The following is a 13509-nucleotide window of genomic DNA, read 5'->3' as shown; positions in this document are numbered from 1 at the left end:
CGTCGGACAAGATCGACGAATGGAGGGCCACCATTCAGAGTCTCATCGGCTACGCCAACGGCGACACTCCACGACAGTCGAGCGCGTCGCTGCCGCGGCAGGGTGGCCAGGCGCGAGCCGGTGGCGACGAAACTGGTGGAGGTGCAACCACCATGCAATCACCGCCCCGAAGGCCAAGATCGCCGACTCGCCGGATCCACCTCGACAGCGACTCCACCGCATCATCGATCCCAGCACTTGCCAAGTTCATGGCAGCCTCTCACTATGCATACAACGTACTGAAGATGCCAGGCCCGATACGTGTCATCTCTGTCCCTGGCGACAAGAAGGATGCTCTTATATGTGCCGACAAGATCTACCGAGAAGCAACAGCCGCAACAGATCGCAAGTCACTTGCCACTGAAGCTCCCGGGGGGAAGAAGAAGACCAAGTCCGGCAAGAGCTCTGATGCCCACTCCGGCAAGCGCACCTCTTCGGAGTGCTGCGCTACCGTCGAGGACGCACCATCGAGCTCCACCGGCAAGTGTAAGAAGGCGATGGCAGCTCCACCTGAGACCAAGAAGGTGTCCGCCAAGGAGGACGGAACTGGTGGTACCTTCACCATCAGTGCCACTCTCGACCCTAAATAGGAAAGCGCGCTCGTTGCTTTCCTGCGGGCGAATGTCGACGTGTTTGCGTGGCAACCGTCTGATATCCCTGGTGTTCCCAGGAAAGTAATTGAGCACCACCTTGCCGTCTGTCCTCATGCGCGGCCCATCAAGCAGAAAGTCAGGAAACAGGCAGTAGAGCGCCAAGAATTCATTGCAGAAGAAATCAAGAAGTTGGAAGCAGCATGCCTTTGTCAGGACCCCGACTCAATGCCACATCGATCTAGCATGTAACACCTCATATCACTTTGCGGCCTCACGCACGGTATTCCCACGGGTGTCGCCTTACCTTTGCCCGGGACCGTTTGCGCCTTTTGGCACACGTATATGACAGTGTCGCTAGCATCCATATGATAAGGAGCCCGGGCTGACATGGCTAGTCGTAAACCCAAAGTGGCACAGACTTACAGGGACAGGCATCCATGACCCAGCATCGAACGTGTCGGTCATCAGCGAATGAATCCAGGCTGTAGCGCTGGGCTAGCAGGACTCCGGTGAACCGGGCTGTAGCGGGCTAACAGGACTCCGGTATTCATCGCGTGACATTTCCCCGAAGGGACAGACACAGGAACGAAGAAGGACACATGCCGGCCAGCCTAAGTGTTCCGGAGCAGTAGCAAGCTACCATGGCTCGGTGGAAACACTAGGAGACATTTCCCGGTAAGAGAGGCTACTAAAGATAAACAACTAGATGGTCAGATCCCACACATACCAAGCATTTCAATAACATACACACAATATGCTCGATATGTGCAAATACAACATGGCATCACAACATGACTCTACGTCTCAAGTATTTTACTCATTAGGCTCCGAGGAGCGAGATATTACAAACATGGGTCTCATGACCCAACAATCAGAGCATACAAATCGAAGCACAAGCGGAAGCTATCATGTCTGAGTACAGACATCTATAAATGAAAAAGGCTGAGAAGCCTGACTATCTATCAGATCCTGCCAAGGGCACAAGATCGTAGCTGAGGTAACAAGCTAAACGTCGAAGTCCACGCGAAACTACTAGTGAGACCGAAGTCTCTCTGCAAAACATAAAATAGGCAAACGTGAGTACAAATGTACCCAGCAAGACTTACATCAGATCTATCTACATATGCATCATTATCAACAAAGGGGGTGGTGGAGTTTGACTGCAGCAAGCCAGCTTTGACTCGGTGGCTAACCTGAACTACGACTGCAATGTAACTCTTTGAGGTGGCGCACACGAGTCCACATATTCACCATATCAATACACCACTATGGAACCGCTCCCGTTTCCCTACGAGAACGTCATCCATAGCACTCACGCTTATCTTGCGTATTTTAGGGTATCCACTTTCACTTGTCTATGAACTGATATAAGCAACCCAGAAGTCCTTTTCCGTGGACACGGCTATTCGAATAGATCATATTAACCCTGCAGGGGTGTACTTCTTCACACACGCTCTCACCACTTACCGCCATTTACACGACATGTACTCGGCAACCTTCAAGCGGAAGCCCAACGTGGGTGTCGGCCACGGCCTACCTAAACACTCAAGTCTCTAGTCCAGGTTTATCGCCTATTCGGGTTCCATCCATGAGGAGATCCGGCCGGAGTTTCCCTCACAGCCCCAAACGATGTGTACAGGGTTCCGTGACACCAAACGGGCGCCCGGTTTACCCGGCCACGTGCCTACCGCATCACAGCCCACCCCTACGGTCAGCGCTGCGCACGGCCTCCAGCATAATACAAACACCAGAAACTACTTGCAACTCCTGGACAGAGGACAAGGGTGATCAAGAAGCCGAGAGGGTCCATTGGTTTCGGGCCCAATGCGTGGTAGTAGCTGAATCATGGATCACAAACACAGAACTCAGTTCCTGAGGAGGGCTGCAATGAGACAACCCACCATGTACTCCTACATGGCCTCTCACCGCTACCTTTACCAAATCGTGTTCACACACTTAGCTCACATATAGTAGGACATGTTCACACGCCTCTGATTCATCCCCGATGAATCAGACCTGACTCAACTCTAAGCAGTAGCAGGCATGACAACAAACATAAATGAGTAGGCACATCAGGGCTCAAACAACTCCTACTCATGCTAGTGGGTTTCATCTATTTACTGTGGCAATGACAGGTCATGCAAAGGATAAAGGGGTTCAGCTACCGCAGCAAGTAATAGTTGAATCGTTGTTGTCCTAATGCAGTAAAAGAGAGCAGGAGCGAGAGAGTGGGATTGTATCGGAATGAACAAGGGGGTTTTGCTTGCCTGGCACTTCTGAAGATAACGTGGAGTCTTCATCAGTGTCAACGATCACATCATCGGTATCACGTCTATCGAGAGGGAACAAATACCGGCAACACAGAAGGGAACACAATCAATGCAATGCACAATATGATGCATGCTATGACATGGCAATATGAATGTGTTTTGGGCTAATGCACCTAAAACCAGATTAAATGAAGTTGGTTTGAATCCAAGATTCAAATTCAAACTCCATATGTGGTTATTTAAATGTCATTCACTTCATTTTCTCTAAACAGTAGTGATAAGTTGTTCTAACATGCATGAAAATGGTACAGATGGATTCCTTGAATTTTTCTGATAATTTTTCATATATAAATTATTTAATTTGGAGTTACGGTTAATTTTCTATGAATTTTGGAAGTTTTAGGCATTTTTCTGGAATTTCAGAATTAAATTAAATCCAGAAAGCATTACTGCGTCAGCATGACGTTGGCATGACGTCAGCAAGTCAACAGGGGCCGGCTCGGGTCAAACCTGACGTGTGGGGTCCACACGTCAGTGACACAGGGGCTAATCCCGTGTTGACCCGGCTTTGACCCACTACGGGGCCCACTGTCAGTGGCTGTGGGGGGGGTGTTTAGGGCGTCATTAGTGCTAATTAGGCGTGCCACGTCGGCAGTCGCCGGAGTTCGGCCGGCGACGACCAAAACTGCGGCGGGAGCTCGCCGGAGTGGCGCTGCGAGCGGTTTTGGGCCAAGCCAAGGGCACCAGAGGGTTGCCCTTGCTTGCGCGCATCCAAAGGAGGCATGCGGGAGGCGCGGGGTGGCCGGAGCTCGCCGGAGTGGAGGCCGCGGCGGCTGCCGGAGCTCGGGTTTGGGCGGAGCGAGGTTACGGAGCGCTAGGGGGCTGGCTGAGGGGCTATGCGGACTCCTGGGGCAGCTAGGAGCACGCTAGGCTCGTCGGACTGGCCGCAACAGCACGTCAGTGCCATGCCCGGCGTCCATGGCGGACGGCGGCGCTCGGTACGGTGGCTAGCATGGCTACTGCACGGGAAAACCAACGGGGAGAGAGGGGAAACGTAGCAGGGACTCACGGGGATGACGAGGGAACGCTCGGCGAGGTCGGGGATGGTCCGGAGCCGGCGAATTCGACGAAGATGGCCGGCGGGTCCGAGGTAGAAGACGACGGCGATGGCGGCGATGCAGGGCTTCCGGAGGGCTGTGGATCGGTGGGGAGGCAGAGGGAGGACCGGCGGAGCTTCCTGGGGCGTCGGCGAGGCTAGGGGTGGCCGGTAGCCATGGGTACGGCGACGATGACGGCGAGCTCCGCTCGATGGTGTGCGCGGGAGGGAAGCAGAGGAGGGAACGGGGTCCAGGGGAAGAGAGAGGCGGTCGAGGGGGTCGAGGCGTCTCCGTGGCGTCGCGAGGGAGTCGGGGAGGCTGCCACGGCGAAGCAGGAGGTGGCCGGAGCTCTTCGGGCGCGCGCCACGCCTCGCCTCTGCCTACTGGCAGAGGAAGAAGAGGACAAGGGGGGAGGTGGGCTGGCCAGGTGGCCGGGCTGCTAGCTGGGCCGGCCAGGTGAGGCCCAGGTGGGCTTGGTAGGCGCCAGGTAACTTACTCTCTCTCTCTCTCTTTCTGTTTTAATTCTGTTTTCTATTTTGCAGGTTTGTTTTGAATTTGGTTTTGAAACCAATTCAATTTATTTTGCTTCTGACAATATTTTTAGGAGCTAAAAGAATTAAAACAATGCTCCACAAAAATATTTCAGAATTATTGGACCTATATTTATTTAACAGTAGATATAAGTCCAATTCAAATAGCTATTGATTTAATTCAAATACCCAAAATAAATGTTTCTGAGACACCAAAAATATTGGTTTGGATTTTACCTCTTGCCAATATTTCCAGAGGATAACAGGAACATTTTCTTGGACTTATTTGAAACGATTTTATCTTGATCATTTTTTTAAAAGGATTCTGAGGCTTTGAAAATTCCCCAATTCAAATTTCATTTGAATTTAAACATGATGCGCACCTGAGGTCTAGCCTAGTGCATGACAGGACCAGGGATGTGACAACCTTGTCAGAGGAGTGCTCCATCCCACGTGGCTGGCCAATCCTGTTGTCGTGCGCAAGGCTAACGGGAAATGGAGACTTTGTATCGACTTCACCGATGTTAATAAAGCTTGTCCCAAAGACCCATTTCCCTTGCCGCGCATTGACCAGATTGTTGACACCACGGCCGGATGTGATTTGCTTTCATTTCTTGATGCATACTCAGGATACCATCAGATCTTCATGGCAGAAGAGGATGAGGAGAAGACCGCATTCATCACCCCGTGTGGCACGTACTGTTTCGTACGGATGCCTTTCGGTTTGAAGAATGCTGGTTCAACATTTGCGAGGGTAGTCCACCACGCTTTTGAGCCGTAGATGCACAGAAATGTGGAAGCCTACATGGACGACATAGTGGTCAAGAGCAAGGACAGGGCGACCCTGATTCAAGATTTAGACGAGACATTTGCAAATCTGCGCAAGATCAACCTCAAGCTTAACCCCGAGAAGTGCGTATTTGGAGTCCCTTCCGGCAAGCTTCTCGGGTTCTTTGTGTCTCAGCGGGGAATTGAAGCCAATCCCGACAAGATCAAGGCCATTGAGCAAATCGAAGCACCAAAGCGCGTCAAGGATGTACGAAGACTTGCCGGTTGCGTGGCTGCTCTCAGCAGGTTTATCTCTAGATCTGCTGAGCGCACCCTGCCATTTTTCAAAATATTGAAAAAGGCAGGTCCAATGAAATGGACTCCGGAGGCGGAGGCTGCGCTGTAGGACTTGAAGAGATACCTGTCCTCCACTCCAACACTTGTCGCACCTAAACCACGAGAGAAGTTGCTGCTGTACATAGCGGTAACTAATCAAGTGGTTAGTGCTGCGTTAGTGGCGGAGAGGGAGGCAGATGATGAGCCAGCAACCACGGAAGATGCATCCTGCGACAAGCAGGGGGCCTCGCCGACAAGCTCTGGTCCCGACAAGGATGGATCTGTGCAGGAGCATGACAAGATGCAGAAGAGAATGGTGCAGCGCCCAGTTTACTTTGTCAGTTCCCTTCTGCAGGGGGCTAGGTCAAGGTACTCTGGTGTGCAGAAACTGCTTTTCGGCCTTCTCATGGCCTCGAGAAAGCTGCGCCATTAGTTCCAAGCACATGAGATCACAGTCGTCACTCGCTTTCCGCTGAAGAGGATACTGCAAAATCCAGAAGCGACGGGCAGGATTGTCGAGTGGGCGCTGGAACTGTCAAGCTTTGGCCTCAAGTTTGAGAGCACTTCAACTATCCAAAGCAGAGCATTGGCAGAATTCATAGCAGAGTGGACGCCAACGCCAGATGAAGAAATTCCAGAGACGAGCATCCCCGTCAAGGAGGCAAGCAAAGAGTGGCTGATGTACTTTGATGGTGCCTTCTCGCTGCAAGGCGCCGGTGCGGGCGTGCTGCTTGTCGCGCCCACCGGAGAGCACCTCAAGTACGTAGTCCAGATGCACTTTCCCAAGGAGAAAGCAACCAACAATACTGCAGAGTATGAAGGATTGCTTGCCGGTCTCAGAATCGCAGCAGACCTTGGGATCAAGAAGCTCATTGTCAGGGGTGACTCACAGCTTGTCGTCCGCCAAGTGAACAAGAATTACCAGAGTTCGTTGATGGAAGCATATGTTGATGAAGTGAGAAAGCTAGAAGAGTACTTTGACGGCCTACAGATGGAGCATGTCCCAAGAGCACAGAATGACATTGCTGATGGCCTGTCAAAGTGCGCCGCACTAAAGTTACCTGTAGAACCAGGGATCTTTGTGCTCAAGCTGACTCAACCATCCGTAACACCATCAACTGGACAAAGCAAGAAGAGGAAGTTGGTTTCTGGTGACTACCTTTCGGCAGAGCTCCCCGAAGCTGCCGCCAAGAAAGTCCCCAAGATCAACGCCAAGGATGCTGAGGAGCAGTCTGCTCCGGCAAGCCTTATGGTTTGTTCCGTTGAAGCAGATGCTCCCGACAAGCTTTGCTCCGGCAAGCTTGCCGGGGAACATCAAGCTCCGGCAGGGCCGCAAGTCCTTGCCGTAGAAGCGGATGTTCCCGCAGCAGCAGATGTGCCTTTAGTCCTTGTTGTCGAGCCACAAGCTCCAGCATGGGCGCAGCAGATTGTCCATTTCCTTCAGACAGGAGAACTTCCCGAAGAGCAAGAAGAAGCAGAAAAAGTAGCCCGACAGTCAAGTATGTACCAGTTTGTCGATAGCATACTGTACAGAAGAAGACTCAACGGTGTGAAATTGAAATGCATTTGCCGGGAAGATGGACAAAAGCTGTTAGCAGAGATACATGGAGGCATATGTGGCCACCACATTGGCGCAAGAGCACTTGCCGTCAAAGCTTTCCGGCAAGGTTTCTTTTGGCCGACAGCCCTCCAGGATGCAACTGCACAAGTAACCAAGTGTGAAGCGTGCCAGTTCCATTCCAAGCAGATACACCAGCCAGCTCAAGCTCTCCAGACGATCCCTTTATCCTGGCCATTTTCGGTCTGGGGGCTCGACATCCTCGGCCCCTTCCCCCGAGCTGTCGGGGGCTTTGAGTACTTGTACGTTGCAATCGACAAGTTCACAAAGTGGCCGGAAGTGGAACCAGTGAGGAAGGCGACAGCACAGTCAGCAGTCAAGTTCTTCAGGTCAATTGTTTGTCGTTTCGGGATCCCTAACAGGATCATTACCGACAACGGCACGCAATTCACGAGCCGCACCTTCATGCAGTACGTCCAAGACCTTGGCGCCAAGGTCTGCTTTCCTTCTGTTGCTCACCCGAGAAGCAACGGTCAAGCAGAGAGGGCAAATGCTGAAGTGCTGCGCGAGCTCAAGACCAGAACTTTCGATAGGCTGCACAAGTGCGGAAGAAACTGGATCGAGGAGCTGCCGGTGGTTCTTTGGTCGATCAGGACGACGCCAAATCGAGCCACTGGCCAGACACCTTTCGCTCTAGTCTATGGAGCAGAGGCAGTTCTCCCCACGGAACTCGTATACGAATCACCTCGAGTACTCGCTTATGATGAGCTTGAGCAAGAGCAGCTGCGACAAGATGACGCCCTGCTCCTTGAGGAGGATCGTCTTCAGGCTGCTGTATGAGCTGCTCGATATCAGCAAGCTTTGCACCGCTACCACAGCCGCAAAGTTAATGCCAGAAGCTTCGAGGAAGGCGACCTTGTTCTTCGGCGCGTTCAGTCCGCCAAGAATTCCAACAAGTTGACGCCGAAGTGGGAAGGCCCTTATCGGGTGAAACGAGTCACTAGGCCCGGCGCTGTCCGCCTTGAGACCGAAGATGGCACTCCGGTGAGCAACTCCTGGAATATTGAGCATCTTCGCAAGTTTTACCCGTAGCGCGCGGTTGCCGGAACCCGTTCCGGCAACCACCTTTTGTACAAGTCTTGCCGCTGTTGCATATAATCCTTTGTACAAAGCCGGGCGCAGATCCCGTGCATAAGTAAAGATCGTGTGCTCCGCACATCTTGTCAATTTCATGCATTATCTTCTTTCTTGCATGTGTTATCTGACACTTTGTGCAGCACCTACACCCGGTAAGCAATAACGAGCCGAAAGGCTCCATATCATTATTTTCTCTTCTTTCTCTTTCTCAAGAAAGGAAAGGAAGGTTCCTCTGCACACAAGTTTGCCGGGGGGGAAGGAGAAGATTATGATGTGGACCAGGCGTCGTTCAAGCAAGTTTCGCCTTGCCGGGAAGCAAACGACAGAAAAGCTAAGTTGCCAAAGTTTGAGCAATCAGTTTCTAAATTTATAAGTTATCTTCCTCGAACGACCCTTCTTTGTATAGAAAACCTGTGCGCGGAGGAACCAACTTGTAGCTAGTTGCGCCCTTACTTTGTTTCGAGTCTGCTCAACAACTTAAGTGTGCTGCATCTAGTTGCGACAAGGTTTCTTGTCAGAAGCGGCACCGCCAGCAGGCTGCTGATGTCCCGCACTCAGCGCTCGCGGCTCGGGTGCCTGCGCCGACAAGTTCCCTAAAAGCGTAGGGTAAAAACGTACAAAGGAAGGAATCTAGTAGAGGAAATAACATAGCAATTGATAACGGAAATAAAGTTATATTATATGATAACTTGTCGCAACTCTAACAGACTGTTTTCATAACATGATTAGCAGCGACAAGGAAAAGCAAGAAATGGGCGGCCTAGTCTACGCGATCGCCTTCAACCCTCTTGATCTCGCTCACCTTGTCCACAATAGGTGCGACAAGGGCCTTGAGCGCGTCCCGATCGGCGTCTGGCGGCAAGGACTTGAGGACGTTGGTGAAGCTGAGGCCTGGATTGCGGAAGGCCACCTTCATCAGCACCTTTTGGAGAACTCCTGCGCAGATCCTGCGCGACTCGTCGGCCAGCTGCTTTGGGATCCTCTCCCGGAGCCGCTGGAGTGCCGTCGCCACGCCCTTGAAGAACAGGCTGAGCTTGGCACTGGGTTGGAGACTCTCGTCGGAGGGATACCCAAAGTCCTCCATCCCCAGCTGCGCCAGCTCCTCGTCGATGATTGCGGCGATATTCACCAGACTCTCGGTCCAGTGCTCCACAGTCTCTCTGAATGAGTTCTGTGTAACAGGATGCTCTCCAGCAGCGCCTTGTCAGCCTTGACCTTCTCTGACAAGGTCTTCTCCCGCTCCTTGGCGTCATCCAGCGTCTGAGTTAGCGTGGCCAGCTTCATCTCCAGGTCCGCGTTGGAGTCCTTGGCGGCACTGAGATCCTTGTTCCTCTCGGCGAGAAGACCTTGCAGCTCACCATGGGCGGCAGCATCCTTCTCGCGCTCGCGCTTGAGCGCGGCAAGCTCCTCGCCGCTCTTCCCGATGTTGGCCTCCAGCTGCGCCACCTTCTCCTCCAGCTCTTTCTTGGCGGCCTCTGCGGTTGCGGCAGCGTCCTTTGCTTCCTTGAGCGCCCCGCCAAGTGCTTGCTCGCGCTCGGCGAGCTCCTCCTCGTAGCTGTCGAGGTTGGCCTTCCGCTGCACCAATTCGCCTTCTCGCGCGGACTGCTTCTCGGCAGCAAGCCTTTGTTCCTCCTCAGCTTCGGCCTTCTCAAGAAGGAAGGCCGTACGCTCCTCTGCGAGTCTCTCCCGCTCCTGTGCCAGGGACCGGAGAGCTTCCTGGTTGAGGCCCCGGAGCTCCTCCGCGCGCTTCTCCATATCAACTCCCGCCTTGGCGACAAGTGCTTTCCGGGAAGTCAGCTTGGCTCGTCGGGCACGGTAGAGTGACAGCAGCTTCCGCAGCAGCTGCTCCTCCTCACGCTCGCCACTGCTGCTGCTTGGTGCATCGACCAACGACAGCCCGGCGGAGGCGAGCAGCTCCTCATCGAAAGTTTCCCCCTCGACCGGCGCCCTGGAGCTCGACGCCCAGGGTAGCTTGATGAAGATATCGTCGCCGGCCTTCAAGTAGGCGCCGGGCTGGGGCTCTTCGGAGCCTGGCTCCGCGGCAGCGGCGGAGGGATCGGCGGTCAGTGCAGCGCCTGGCGCTCCTGCGGCCTCAGGGCCGTCAGTGCGATCGCCCGACCCCTCGTCGGCTTCTGCGGCGGCAGCCTTGGCGGCCTCTTCGTCGGCAGGCTCATCAGCACCGGCCCCTTCTTCGTTGACAGCGGTGTCGTCGTTGCTGCCACGCACGCCTTCCTCGCCGGCGTCCTCTGTCTCCATTGGCTCCGCAGCAGATGGATCTGAAGAACGAAGAAGGAAGAAAAAGTCAAGCAAATATGCAAGAAGAAGATCAGAAGAAGAAGAACCCAAGGGAAAAGTTTTTGGACAAGTGGATTACCTGTGCCAAGATCTGCAGTTGGGGTCTCAGCCACCGCAGGGTCGTTGGTGCTGTCCCTTGCCGGAGAACTACCCCTTGCCGGAGATTTCTCCCTTGACGAAGAGCGCTCCCTTGCCGGGGACCCCTCCCTTGGCGGCGTAGTCGAAGCAGATGGCGCTTCGGGACCAGCCTCCGGGCGCTCCTGATGTGGCTATTCTACTCCTACAGAAATCAACAAGCAAGATATCAGCAAAGGAAAAAGCACTTATGCGCGCCTGACAGCAGGAAGCTAACTATGAACTTACGCTGGGGGCTGCGCTGGGGGCTGCTTTGAGGAGTGGTTGTCGGGTCCGTCAAGGTGGTCTCGGACCCACCCCCTGCTGACACGGTGGGGTCATCCTCGATGACGATCACCGCGGCCTTGGCTCTCTTCGCCGCTCTCTAGGCCAGCGTCCTGAAAAGGAGTAGGTACAGATTGAAGCAAGTCAGATACAAGATAGAAACAGCAAGATTGAAGAACTACAAGAGCATTGAAGAAACTTACTCTTCTTCCTCCTCGTCGGAACTGAGCACGGAGAGATCGAAGTCTGGCTCCCCTCCGGTGCGACGAGGTGGAGGAGTAGGATCCCTTGCCCGTTTGGCGGGGGCGGGGGCGGTGGACCGGGAAGATCCCGCTCCAGTTGCCGCTGCTGCGTGAGGTGCTCCCGCGGCAACATTGCTTGCCGCGGTAGAGCGTGTCGCACGGCTCGGCGGCTGTTGACCCGGCTGCCGCCCCGCTACGTCCGCGGCCCTGCGAAGACGCCTTCTTGGCGGGGCCGGGGGCTCCGCCTGCGGCAAGCTTTCTGAAGGCTCGGGCCCTTCCTCGCCGGCCTCGCTCGGCTCAGCTTCAAAGCCGGCAAGATCTTCCTCGCCAATGAACTCCGCGTGCTCAGCAAGGTTTGCCGCCTCTGCCGCCTCCGCCTCCTCCATGGTGAACCCGAACGCGCCCGCGGCAGCTGTGGCCGCAACCTCTTCCGCCCTAGTGGCGATGCGCTGCAGTTTCTCGTCGGTGGTGGCACGGGTGAGGCTCTTCTGCTCGTCAGCGCGGACCGGCACTTCTTCCAAGTTGTCGAAGAACGCTTGCACGACATCATCCACAGGCTCTTGCCAAGTTGGAACGATTCCGTGTGAATCGCACAACGGCATCATGGCGCGGATCCGGTCAAGTAAAGAGTTATTGCACAATGGAACTACGCCCCTCGGCAGCAAGAATGGGTGCTGGGGATCGCGTTTGAACAACTCCAGGAGCATTGCATCCAGCTCCAGGACGTTGAAGTTGTAGTTGAGGCCCGGCCGCAGCCTCATGATGCCTGCCGAGTTCTTGAATTCCCAGGCGAGCCTCCCCCTCTCCTGCAGGGGGGCGATGCGGCGGCGGAGGAAATCTGCGCCGACAGCGCCTACAGTGAGCCCGGCAAGCCTGAGGCGGAGGATCCTAGTGATGGCGATCTTCAGCCTCTCGTCTTCCGGGGCCACGTTGCTCCAGTCATTGCCACGCACTATTGGGGCTTGGCGCACGGCGGTGAAGGGCTGCGGGTTCTCCTCAACGATCCAACACCACTCCGCTCTCCACTCCTCCCACTTGCTACGGAGCTCGCCCTCCAGATACGCCTCCTTCTTGCCGACTCTCGAGATCCAGGCGATCCCTCCGGCACGCGGCTCTCCTCTCTCGACTCGAGGCATGAAGAAGTGGCGGAAAAGGGCTATGTTGGGGTGGACTCCGACAAAGTTTTCGCACAAATGTGCGAAAACTGCCATGGTCAGAACGGCGTTGGGGGTGAAATCAAGAAGGCGGAGCCCGTAGGTGTTTATTATGTCGCAGAAGAACTCCGAGAAGGGCGGGCAGAGCCCGCAATAGAAGAATAGCGCGAAGAATGGGTACCCGTTTGGAGCCAGTTCAGAAGCAGCGGCCGGGAGTACCCTCGTGCGCGGATGCGCACGCGTCTCCGTCGCCCAAAAGAGGTAGAAGTACTCCCTCAGCTCCTTCGCACCGAGCTGGGGGGAGAAGATCGCCCGCTCCTTCCGCAGTGCCGCGAGCCGCTGCGCCTCGGCCGACTTCACGCCCTTCCCCTTGTCGGCTTTCGGAGCCATGGCGGAGGTGGTGGGGGAGGTCGACGGCGTTGGTGGTGCTGGTGGCAATGGGGGGCGGAGCGCTGCTCTCTCGGCTTGGAGAAGAAGGGGGATGCGGCGGAGGTTCGTGAAGATGGAGTCGTAGCAACCAGCGAGGGGGAACGAACTGCCCCTATTTCCTCTACTTATAAAGAGGGAGGGGGCGGACGTTTCGCCCTTCCAGATAAAGAAACCACCCACGATCTCTCCCACGACGCCGCATTCAACGCGTGCCGTTAGGGGAGGGCGCGGTGGATACGGAGCAAGATTCGGCGTGGCCCAGGCCGCGTGGGTCCGTGCCCTGTTTTGGGCCTGGCTCAACAGCGCTCGGCACCGTGTATGGCCCAGGCCCGGGGGCTCCTGTCGGTGTACTAGAATAGGGGTACCCTAGTACCCCGAACTTGTGCACGGGCAGTTGCAGCGCCCCGCGGCAAGGCTTGCCGGGCGACCGCCAAGGTCCTCTGTGGTTCCCTGGGAGCCATTCAAGAACAAAGTATCTAAGCTCAGGAGACAAGGCCCCGGCAAGAGGAGTTTGCCGGGAAGGCCAACCAAGGCATTCCAAGGAACTTGCCGCGACGCGCCACGCGCTCCGGCAAGGCAACAAGGCCCCGGCAAGAGGAGCTTGCCGGGAAGACTAACCAAGGCATCTCGAGGCCTGGTGGGCGACAAGCTTCCGGGCCCGG

This window comes from Triticum dicoccoides, chromosome 7B, assembly GCF_002162155.2.
Source record: "Triticum dicoccoides isolate Atlit2015 ecotype Zavitan chromosome 7B, WEW_v2.0, whole genome shotgun sequence".
In the NCBI taxonomy this organism is placed as follows: domain Eukaryota; kingdom Viridiplantae; phylum Streptophyta; class Magnoliopsida; order Poales; family Poaceae; genus Triticum; species Triticum dicoccoides.
Note: the sequence above shows the minus strand (reverse complement) of the source record.